At 38.1% G+C, this 12,100-nt stretch overlaps 1 protein-coding gene across 3 annotated transcripts in view; it reads right to left on the reverse strand.

Annotated features, from left to right (window-relative positions):
• JAKMIP2 (janus kinase and microtubule interacting protein 2) overlaps nt 1-12,100 on the reverse strand; it is a 91,146-nt gene that overhangs the window by 33,492 nt on the left and 45,554 nt on the right. The window lies entirely within an intron of this gene.

Genomic DNA, 12,100 nt, shown 5'->3' on the forward strand with positions numbered 1-12,100 from the left:
AGCAGGTCAGCGGTTCAAATCTCACCGGCTCAGGGTTGACTCAGCCTTCCATCCTTCCGAGGTGGGTAAAATGAGGACCCAGATTGTTGGGGGCAATATGCTGACTCTCTGTAAACCGCTTAGAGAGGCCTGAAAGGCCTATGAAGCGGTATATAAGTTATTGCTATTATTGCTATTTATCTTTTTATATCTATTTTGGGGGAACTCATACAGAATTATAGGTCTGATCTATAAACTTAAAATGAAATATGCTATTGGTGTTATTTTGTATTCAAATTCAATGAATTTTAGAATGTCAGACTACATAATCCCCAGAAATAATATTTTCTTTAACATTCATTCATTGAAAACTAAATATAAAAGTTGTGTATTCAGAGCATGTAATAATATTTCTCTTCACATGATCAAAAGTTCATGATGTGGCAGAACTGAGAAAACAAGACATTACCAAAACAATTATCTTTTCCTCAAAGATCATCTGAGAAACAGTTTCAAATATAGTAAATAGGAGCCTGAGAAAGTTTGGTTTAATGTTAAATACATTGGACTATAAATCAGAAGGCAGTAAGTTCTGATTTTATCTAAGGTATAAAGTCTGCTGGATGACTTTGGGCCAGTCATCCTTTCCCAACAGTCGTAGGAAGAAGAAGGCAATGGTAAACCATTTCCAAAAATGTCGCCAAGAAACCTGCAGAGATTTTGATGTAGTCTCCAGGAGTCAAGATTGATTTAAAGGAACACATATACAAAAGGACACTACTTCACCCTTTTTTGCAACAAAAAAGGAACGATAGGGTGTTATATCATAATTATTTATTTAAAATAAGTCATGAAAAAAAAAAAGAAATAAGACCTTGAGATCCAGAGTAGGATCAGATCTTTATTCCAGTTTATAAATATTGTCCAAAGCTAGAGAACTGGCTCAGGTTCTCTCTCAGGCTTGAGTCCAAAATTAAATATCCAAATATAGAACAAAAGATTGCACCCTACTTAATATTAACTATCTATTTTCTACTGTAGTAACAATAGATATACTCTACTGATTTTTTTTTCTTGACTCTCTTGAGATTTCAGAGGAGGGATATCTACATGGGTACTTTTTGTGTGTGAGAAAGAGTATGTGTATGTTCTGTTTGGTTATTGCTGAATCATCTTAAACTTTGCTGATTCTTCAGTCTTCTACAAATATTTAGATGGTAAAGTTAAGATCTAAATTGGTAATCTTTGGGACTGTTAGAAACATTTGGGATTCTGAACAGATTTTGTGGGCCAAATTTCTCCCCCTCAATCTGGAAAACTGCTGACATCTGCCTGGCCACTACTATACATCTAGCCATTCTGTCTTAACTTTGCTTCCTTTGACTTCTCATACGAGTCCTATATGAGTTAAAACACATTCCTGAAAATCCAAAATATGAGGAAGTTGCTTTTCATATAGTACATCAAATCAGAATAACAGAATAATAGAGTTGGAAGGGACCTTGGAGGTCTTCTAGTCCAAACTACTGCTCAGGCAGGGAAACCTATATCGTTTAAGACAAATGGTTGTCCAATCTCATCTTAAAAACGTCCAGTGTTGGAGTACCCACAACTTCTGGAGGCAAGTTATTCCACTGATTAATTGTTCTCACTGCCAGGAAATTTCTGTTCAGCTCTAGGTTGCTTCTCTCCTTGATTAGTTTCCATCCATTGCTTCTTGTTCTGCCTTTTGGTGCTTTGGAAAATAGGTTGACCCCCTCTTCTTTTGGCAGTCCCTCAAATATTGGAACACTGCTATTGTATTATTTCCATGAAACTAGACATGTACAATTCCCAAATCACCATTTATGACTTTAATCATAGGAGAATAATAAATCTAATAAATTGAATTGAATTGAATTGAGTACTTCAAAAAATCATGGCTAGAGGTTCAGTAGATCTCAAGGAATGTGTCCTGGGAATATTAGTTATCATGAACTCCAAATTGTCTAATCATGAGTTAAAGATAATTTTAAAAAGTTTATTCCAAGATATACACCTCAATGTGCAAAAGCTACTCAAAATATTGGCCATCTGAAAAGTCAGGAATGTTTAAAAGTGATGGAAAATATAAAACAACAACAACTAAATGATGATGAAATGAAAGCAAATTATAAGTTGGTGATTTTTTCCATACAAGTTTTTTTTATTATTATTATGGTAAGGAGTAAAAGTTGGATGAAGAGAAATTAGGGTTCCCAAGTGCTGAAGAGACAGTTATCTGCTTGCCACGGTTCCAATTATTATCTTATTATTATCTTGCTGTCATTTTTTTAATGCTTTGCCTCATCTAACCATGTGATAAATGTCATATCTAGTCTAGCCTTTAGGTAACAGGTTTTTTTCTTTCATTTACCTGAAATCTGATTACAAGCCTCCTGCAGTATGTATAAATCCCAAACTGAAATTATGACTACAGTTTCCATTCCCTCTTTATCAGCCCAAGAGCAACATACAGTAGATCTTGCTTTCTCCACATGGAGTTCAAAAGAATCATAATGCTTGTCTCAATAAATATTTCATAGTACATTTGAAAATAACATAAAGCCTTTTTGCAAGGTAAGCGGCTTTCAGCAACCTCATGAGGGAAGACCACAAATGCAATGCAGCAATAACAAACACAGTTCAATAATGGAAAATTTCTGGGACACCATTTTGATTTAATGTTAAGACTGACAGATTTCTGTAAACATCGTTGGCTGGGAAAAGGCTTTAATTATATAAGATTTTTCTTTGTCTTTTGAATAATTCAACAAATAAAGCAATAATTAGGGGGAAGTAGAAGTTAAGAAGAAATGAGGAAAAAATCTGACAGAAAAATAATGCCACTGATAACTTTAAATAAACTAACTCAGTGTAATATGGGGATGAGGAACCTATGACCTTTTAGATATTTCTGAATTACAATTCTCATAAATACATTCAGCGTGGCCAATGAGGACAAAGGCTGCCAGCTATAGTTCAGAACCACCAGTCATATGAAAAGTTCTTTGCTGTTATACACTGGTCCATGGTAAAATCTTAATGAAAAAGTACAGACGGAAGTTAGAGACAATTGTTGAGGGTTTTTTTTTAAAAAAAATACATTTTATGCAAGCAAAAATCAGTATTTCACATGAAGGGAATAAGAGAGGAGAAGAGAAATGAAGACATACATCTAGAAGAGAATGTGATTGTCTCTAGTGAGATAAACAGGATAATCGGGAACAAGAATTTTTGACTACTTAAGTTTAGCAATTCAATGGAGGTTCTTGAGATCTATTTATAACTCTAAATAATATAAATATATATTATTTATAACCATATTTTATTTTATTGCCTGTCTTCCATTCCATTCTAATTTCAGCAGGTCCTTGTTTTCTTTTATTCTTCAAATTGTCTCCTAAGACTCGCCCTCTGATTGTCAATATAACTGATACAATAATCAGCCTCTGATTGTCAATACAATTTATATGTTCACTGCTGTGGATTTGGGGATATTCCAGATTATTTTATGTATATATCCTGCCAAACCCTTTGACTCATAGCGGTTTATATTGTACAAATCATTAAAATATTAGAATACAATTAAAGCCATACAGAGTATAACATTGCAACATCAAAATAAATAAACAATAAATAATAATAATAGTCTCAAATACACTGGCAGGTATCCAACAATCTCTCTTGGAAGATTCTTTAGGTTTTGAGTCAGACAGAGATTGACTAGTATCCTGCTTATATTTTATTAAAAAACTTGTCATAATTCTTCAGTCTCTTTCTCTAGTTCAACTACATTCCACTCAGAGCTGGAAGATTCACATTTAGCATCACCTGATCTTTGAAACAGTGTTGCTTCATAAGCAGTTCCCTCATCTAATTTAAAGAGCCCTGGTGGCAGAATGGTGAGAACACAGTATTTCAAGCAAACTGTCGGAAATGACTAGGCCAAGCCTGAGGGAGGGATTGAATGATTTATAAGTCATAAGTCCTTTTGTGCTGCTGGAGATCTACGTCCAGCTCATCTTGAATTCCTTCCTATTCTTAACCCCCACACATTTCCCTTAATGGTCTCTTGGCCAGATTTTGGTTGAGAACTTAAACTTGCAATATATTTTTATCCTCATTTGAACTGTCTGAATCTCCTGATTTTCTGGGTGCTTGACACAAACTTTGCCCACAGCCAGGAGTCTGATCATGACTGGCTCAGGGTTGACTCAGCATAATGAATGCTGATCTGCTTTCAGTCTAACTTTTTTTCAGAAAGGCCTTATGGACATAAAATGAGGAGATTTCCTGATAGATTATTCTGAGCACCTTGGAAAAACTTTATACTCTTTTAACAGTCGTAAAAGTTTGAGAGATGTAAAAATTTATATCCTTCAATCGTAAGGGATGTACATTTAGGAAAGGATATGGAGGTTTTAAAAGAGGTTAGGTGTCTGCAGGTGCTACTGCCGGCAGAGACAAGAGGCGTATTCTTAAGATAGTCAAGAATGCACGTAAGGACTGTGACGTTGATGCTTTTATACATCTTGGCACAAATGATCTGTCCCAAAAAGATGTACTTTCTGTGCAGAATGATTTCCAGACCTTGGGGTATGAACTTAGTAGTGTAGGTTGTAGGCTTATCTTTTCAGAGGTTTTACCAGTATATAAGGAACAAAAAGGGAAGGCCCAGCGTGTAGCAGAGTTTAATGTGTGGCTAAAGGAGTGGTGTAAAAGGGAAGATTTTGGCTTTATTAGTCATGATGTCTGCAGCTGGTCCAATGAAAAGGTGTACAAAAGAGATGGTTTGCACCCATCCAAGAAAGAGACTGAGTTACTTGGCATTAAATTCTCAGATTTCCTGGATAAACATTTAAACTGAAAAGCAGGGACAGAGAATTAATTGATGCAGAACATTTCTGTCCCCAGCTATCTAAAATTCATAGGGTTATCAGTGCATGTAACAGACGTTTGTGCGGGTAAGATTATCAGTTCTGCTGTCAAGCAAAACCAAGCATTTAATAGTGATTGCCATACCATGTGCATGAATCATACAAGTGGCAAGAAAATAGGGCAGTCAAGCATAACACAGGTTATGTAGACAGTAAACACAGGGTCAATCATAATGGACTCAAATGTTTGGTGTAATGTCATTACACCAATGCACAGAGTATGAGGAATAAACAAGGTGAATTAGAAATTCAAGTAAGTGAGGGAAGATACAATATTGTTGCCTTTACAGAAACTTGGTGGGATGAAACCCACAAATGGAACATACAGCTAGAAGGATTTAAATGATTTAAAAGAAATAAACCAAATAAAAGAGGAGATGGAGTTGCACTATATATAAGAAATAACTACATCTCTACAGAAATAGAGCACAACAATGATGAGAACTATCTTGAATGCATTTGGATCAATATTAAAGGTTGGGGGGAATGAAATCGCCATAGGTCTATACTACAGGCCACCCAACCAAGCAGAGGAAGTAGGTGAATTTTTTGCTAGTCAGCTAACTAAGATATGTAGTAAGCACGTCACAATAGTAATGGGGGATTTTAACTACCCTGACACAAACTGGGAAACAAACTTTACACCAAGTCGAAGAGCCAACAGGTTCCTAACAAACCTAGCAGACAACTTTGTTTCCCAAAAAGTAGAGAAAGGAACAAGGGGATCAGCCATATTTGACTTAATTCTCACTAACAGAGAGGAAATGATAGAAGATGTTGAAGTCACAAGAACCCTGGGGGCAAGTGACCATGCAATATTGGAATTCAACATTATGCAAACACAAGTAGTAGAACAAAGTCAAACTAGAGTCTTGGACTTTAAGAGAGCTAATTTCAATAAACTTAGAGTTTGGGAAGAATTCCATGGATGAGAATCCTCAAGGGGAAAACAAATCAAGAAGCTTGGGAAATTTTGAAAAAATGAGATTACAAAAGCCTAGGCTAGCACAATACCAACGAAGAAGAAAAATAACAGCTCCCAAAATAAACCAGGATGGCTGCATAAAGAACTCTCAGACAAATTGAAAGACAAAAAAGATAAGTATAAAAAATGGAAGGGAGACATAACTAAGGCAGAATATCAGCAAATAGCCTGAGCCTATAAAGATGAAGTGAGGAAAGCTAAGGCTCACAATGAAGAAAGGCTTGCCACAAAAGTAAAAAATAATGAAAAAAGCTTCTTCCAACATGTTAAAAACAAGAAAAAAGTTAAGGAAGCAATTGGTTCATTGATGGGAGAAAATGACAAGAATGTGACAAGCAACAGGGAGAAAACAGAACAATTTAACTCATTTTTTGTATCTGTCTTTACACAAAGGGATAAAACATTCCAACCTATCAAAAACAGCACCACAAAAATCAGATTAGGAACACAAGTTGAAATAGAGAAGAAAATGGTAAGTGAGCACCTGTCTACCCTAGATGAGTTCAAATCACCAGGACCGGATGGGTTAGACCCCAGGGTTCTGAAGGAACTGGCAGACGAGATCTCAGAACCACTGAACTATATCTTTCAGAAATCCCGGGGAACTGCCAGAGGACTGGAAAAGAGCTCATGTGGTACCCATCTTCAAAAAATGATGGGTAGATCCAGGAAGCTACAGACCTATCAGCCTAACCTCAATAGCAGGAAAGATTCTGGAAAAGATAATCAAGCAATGAATTAGCAAACACCTAGAAGTAAACAAAGTAATAGCCAAAAGCCAACATGGGTTTATCAAAAACAGATCATGCCAGACTACTCTTATTGCATTCTTTGACAAAGTGACAAAATTAGTGGACCAGAGGAATGCCGTTGATATAATTTACTTGGACTCAACTTGTAGTCCTCAATGGAACTGCATCTACATGGAGGGAAGTATGCAGTGGAGTACCCCAAGGCTCTGTTTTGGGCCCAGTACTCTTCAACATCTTCATCAATGATTTGGATGAGGGAATAAATGGGGAACTCATCAAATTTGCAGGTGACACCAAGCTGGCAGGAATAGCCAACACTCCAGAAGATAGGCTTAAGATACAGAAGGATCTTGACAAACTTGAACATTGGGCACTATCTAATAAAAGGAAATTCAGTGGTGAAGAGAGTAAGGTTCTACATTTAGGCAACAAAAATGAAATGCACGGGTACAGTATAGGTAGTACCTTGCTCAATAGTAGTAACTGTGAGAGGGATCTTGGAGTCCTAGTGGACAACCATTTAAATATGAGCCAGCAGTGTGCAGCAGCTGCCAAAAAGGTCAACACAGTTCTAGGCTGCATAAACAGAGGGATAGAATCAAGATCACATGAAGTATTAATACCACTTTATAATGCCTTGGTAAGGCCACACTTGGAATACTGCATTCAGTTTTGGTCGCCACGATGTAGAAAAGATGTGGAGACTCTAAAAAAAGTGCAGAGAAGAGCAACAAAGATGATTAGGGAGATGCCTAGACAGGGGGTTGGACTAGAAGACCTCCAAGGTCCCTTCCAACTCTGCTATTGTATTGTATTAACAAGGAAAGAAATGGATTAAAAACAATTGTTTAGTTTTCCTTTGTACATTTGAAAAACATTTACAACAAGGGATGATTACAAGCTAAGGCTATAGCTAGAGGCTATAACACTAGCAGTAGGTTAAATATTCTTCTTCTATATATTTCATTGCTTTCACATGTTCCATACATTTATGTGTTCCTCTTAGTTAATGAGTATGCACCTATTTTCGTGGTATTAGGATTTAAACTAAGTAGGAGTTCATTTATTCATAGTAGTTCTTAATAAAGTCCTTAATAGTATAAGGCTGTGATAGCAAACCTATGGCATGTGTGCCACAGAGGGCACGCAGAGCCCTCTCTGCGGGCATCCAAGCCGTTGCCCCAGCTCAGCTCCACCTTGCCATGCATGTGCAGGGAGGGGTGCAAAAGAGCTTTTGCACCCCTCCTCAAATGGTATGACTGTTGTGTGCTTTTAAATTGTGTATTGTTATGTTCATCTTTTTTATTCCCTGTCTGTACCCCCCTTCCCTGACTTGAATTGTGAGCCGCCCTGAGTCCCCTTCGGGGAAAAGGGTGGCATATAAATGTAATAAATCCAATCCAATCCAATTTTGGTCCCAGGAGGCTGCAGGGAGGCCTACTAGGCCCAAAACAGGGGGGGGGTCATGTGTGCATGCTTAGGGGAGTGGGGAAAGCATGGGGGTGCATGTGCGGGGAGCATGGAGGGTCATGTGTGCATGCACAGGGGGGTGGACACAGGGGGTGTCATTGCATTATGGGTGCGGGCTTTCGTTACATGCTAGCATTCACTGGTATAAGGCCTGGTCATCTAAAGGATCATCTGTCTCCTGTGGCTTCTGCCCAGCTGTATGATTAGGCACTGTTGACATACTCTAGGTCCCACCCATTATAGGGTCACCTGATGAATGCAGCATGTCTTCTCTGTTAGAGTGCCTGTCTCTGTAATGACATCCCCACCCTCAAGGCATCTCTGGCTCCCACCTTACCTGGATTCAAGAGCTCTGAAAACTGTCTCTTTCTTCAATTCTTAGGTTAGAGGGGCAGGTCCTGCATGATGAGATCTTTTAATGGTCATTTTTTTCTCTGTCATTTGGATTTTTATTTGATTGTTTTTGCTATATGTCACCCATAGTTATTGTAGAGTTGGATAGCCAAATAAACAAATAAATGTGAAAGAACAGGAAAGGACAGAATATTTCTGTGTGGCCTTTAAAACATTAGTCATTCTACCCTCTTGGCATTTAGCTTTGGCTCTTTAGACACAGCCACATTTGTTAAGGATTTGGGGAACCTCTTAAACAAAGTTTGTTCAGGAAGCCGCAGTTAAGAAGAAAAGAATGAAAAATGCATGAATGAAGATTTGCTTGGGCAATGTTGGATGCAGCCCAGAAATACAATTTAAGGAAAAAGGATCTCATTTAATCTTTTGTTTCAAAATACATGAGATTGCTATCCATGAGCAGCTTTCTCGTTATTACCAGAATTAAAAACTAACAGTGATGAATAACACAATTTTTTCTCCTCTATTTAAACTTCCACTGACCCAGAGCAATGCACTCCTACATGCAGATTTGGTTGCCCTGGCACCGAAAATATTTCAATCTCTTATAACTAGGAACTCCAAACCTCTTTAGTGGTAAAAACAAAACAAAACAGAGAGATAACATGAAAATCCTATTTCTTTTATATTTAATTCTTAACATAAAAGTTATCTGGGCAGATGAAAATGTAGCATTCATCAAATTAGCCTACTCCCACCCCTGCCTTCTAGAATCTGGGCAATTATCCCATAGCTCTTCAATTAAATAAGCCAATTTCTGTCTGAGTGCTAAAACATTCATATCAATGACAAAAATGAATTGCCATTCAAGATTGCAGCAGAACTTCTACGTGTAGATAATGTGCAGGATTATGCACCGATTTCTACTCATTTGACATATTTTTTGTTATTAAAATGGGCTGAAAATTGAACCCTGACACTTATGGAAGGATAAAATTAGAAATGCTCTGGGTTTGTTATCCTGTAGCTACAACGAAAGCACAAGAGCATCTTTCTTTCATCCTAATTGTCCTCTGGTGCAAAAAAATGATATCCAGAAAATTGTCCTTTGAGGTAAACGGTAACCTTGATAAATAACCAACCCTTAAAGGTTTTCATGATGAAAGACTGTGCAAGCTAAAAAACTGCTGCTCAATTATGGAGTCTAATGGTGGTTTAGGTTTGTTTCCCCAGAAAAAGAATGATTACTGACTAAAGATTGAAAAAGTCTGGGTCACAGAAGTCAATGATCTCTCTCTGGAAAAAAGGAGAAGAAAAATCTACTTCAAAAGAGCAAGAACAGTCTCAAAACCAGTTTTGTTGTTTGAAGGACTGAAGATGACAGCCCCTCAAATAAGGATTCTTACTAAAATAGCATGGTTCATACACAAAGCAAAATGAGGTAAAAGAGAATGCAGAGGTGATACAAAGACTGAGTAAGGGAGACGGGGGATTTCTGTAAATGCTGTCTTATTTAACAACAGCAATAACAACAACAGTGCACAATTGAACACAACCTTTAAGAAAAGATGAGAAATTCAAGCCAGGTGAAGGATTGGACTCTCTCCCTTAAAAATCTGGTGGGATAACATGAATAACAGGTTAATTGAAGAGGAAAGCCTCTCATCGTATCTTGTTTTAATTGTTTTTATGCTTGTTCAGCACTCGGAGTCACTGGTTTGAGACGGGCAGCCATACAAATCTAATGAATGAATAAATAAATACATTTCCCAAAACCTTCTCCTTATATCATTACTTTATATTTACTGAAAAATTCAGAGAGTGAAGGTTCCTGTCCTTTTATAGCTCAACAATGACAGATTGGTATAGAGCCTATACAGAATCTTTGCTTCCTTCAGGGGATGAAAGGAGAAAAGCTATTTCTCTTGCTTTGCATAAAAGGATATGTCACCTATGCCAAAACAAAGGTGACTTTGAAAGTGCTCCAAAAAGAAAATCTCCCAAGGAATTCTCCAGCCACCTTAGACGCCTTAAACTAGTGTTGGTGAACCTTTTCAGCACTGAGTGCTGAAACACGAGTGTGCGTGCGTGTGTGTCCTGGAAATTGGAAGAGCAGTTCCCAGCCGCACATGTGCACGCTGGAAACTGGAAAAGCAGCTGCCCCGAGTGCATGTGCATGCCAGCTGGTCTTCACACGTGCACGCCCAACTGAAACTGGAGGACCAGGTGGCCGGTGCACATGCATGCGCCGGAAACAGGAAGAGCAGCTGCATGCACATCGGGCAGCTGCTCTTCCGGTTTCCGGCACTCCCTGCATGTGAAGACCAGCTGGCCTGCGCACCACAACCAGGAAGAACAACAGGCAACAGCTGTCTGGAGAGGTGGGACCACATGCCAATCCGCCACACATGCCATAGGTTCACCATTAAACTTTCCCAGCTGAATAAACAGGTCAGCTCTGCTTGCTCCGATTGGATGAAATGCAGGAAACCAAAGGCAACTTCTTGAATATTTTGCATGGACATCCAGTGTTCAGCCTCTTCACATATTATTACATGGCCAGCCTTTCCTCAAACAACAGTTTCAGAATGGGACAGAGGAATATTGTACAGAATATTCTGTCAAGCAGAAATGCCCTGCTGTGATGTTTAATTGACACTGAAGTACTTGTTCACCATACAGTAATCTTTATACAACAGTGGGATAATTGCCAAAAGGAAACATTTCCTTCAGACTCATCACAAAAGTCATTTTCTAAAGTATGCAAAATAAAGTCTTAATGAACTAGAGATGCTTTGCAACAAAGTACTTTGGACGGATGAAACAAAAAATGAATTGTTTAGTTGCTACCACAAAAATACATATATTTGGAAAGTAAGGGCAAAGGATTTGAAGAATGTTTGTCAGTCATTAAGCACAGGGGTGGCTCAAGATTGTTTGAAGTTATGTGGCACAGGAAATATTGTGCAGATCAGTGGTGGGTTGCTAGCCGGTTTACTACCGGTTCGCTCATGCTCGCGCGCATGCTAACATGCATGTGTAACGCTTCTGCACATGTGCAGAAGCATCCAGGCAGGTGGGCGGAGCCTCCCGCCGCCACCACTACCGGTTAGGCCAAACTGGACCAAACCAGGAGCAGCCCACCTCTGGTGCAGATGTAAGAAGGAATGGATCAATCAAATATCAATATCTAGAAGCTTAATCAGTGAAGAAATTAAAACTAAAAGTAAGACAACAATCTGAAAACCTATGGAGAGGTTCCTATACATAGCACAATCAAGGATCTTTAAACATACTTCTGAGCTAGAATAGTTCTGTAAGGAAAAATGGGGAAAAAAACTAAAGTACAAACCAAAAAAATATATTTAATGACTACAAGAAACATTTGAATACTTTTTCTGCAAACAGAGATGTTAAAAAGCAGGTATGCAAAGTGTTCCTGATTAAGGAACCATCACAGAAAAAAACACTGCCTAACCACTCTCCAACCAAGACTGCTAAATATAAACAAACTCTATTTACCCTTGCATTGATGATGTTACCCAGGCTGGTAATGAAATGTCTGCAAGAAAACAACCAAGCTCAGAGAACATCAAGAATCCCAT

The sequence above is a fragment of the Thamnophis sirtalis genome, unplaced genomic scaffold (assembly GCF_051295495.1).
Source record: "Thamnophis sirtalis isolate CommonGarterSnake01/CBP01778 unplaced genomic scaffold, rThaSir2_p1.2 scaffold_3, whole genome shotgun sequence".
Lineage (NCBI taxonomy): Eukaryota > Metazoa > Chordata > Lepidosauria > Squamata > Natricidae > Thamnophis > Thamnophis sirtalis.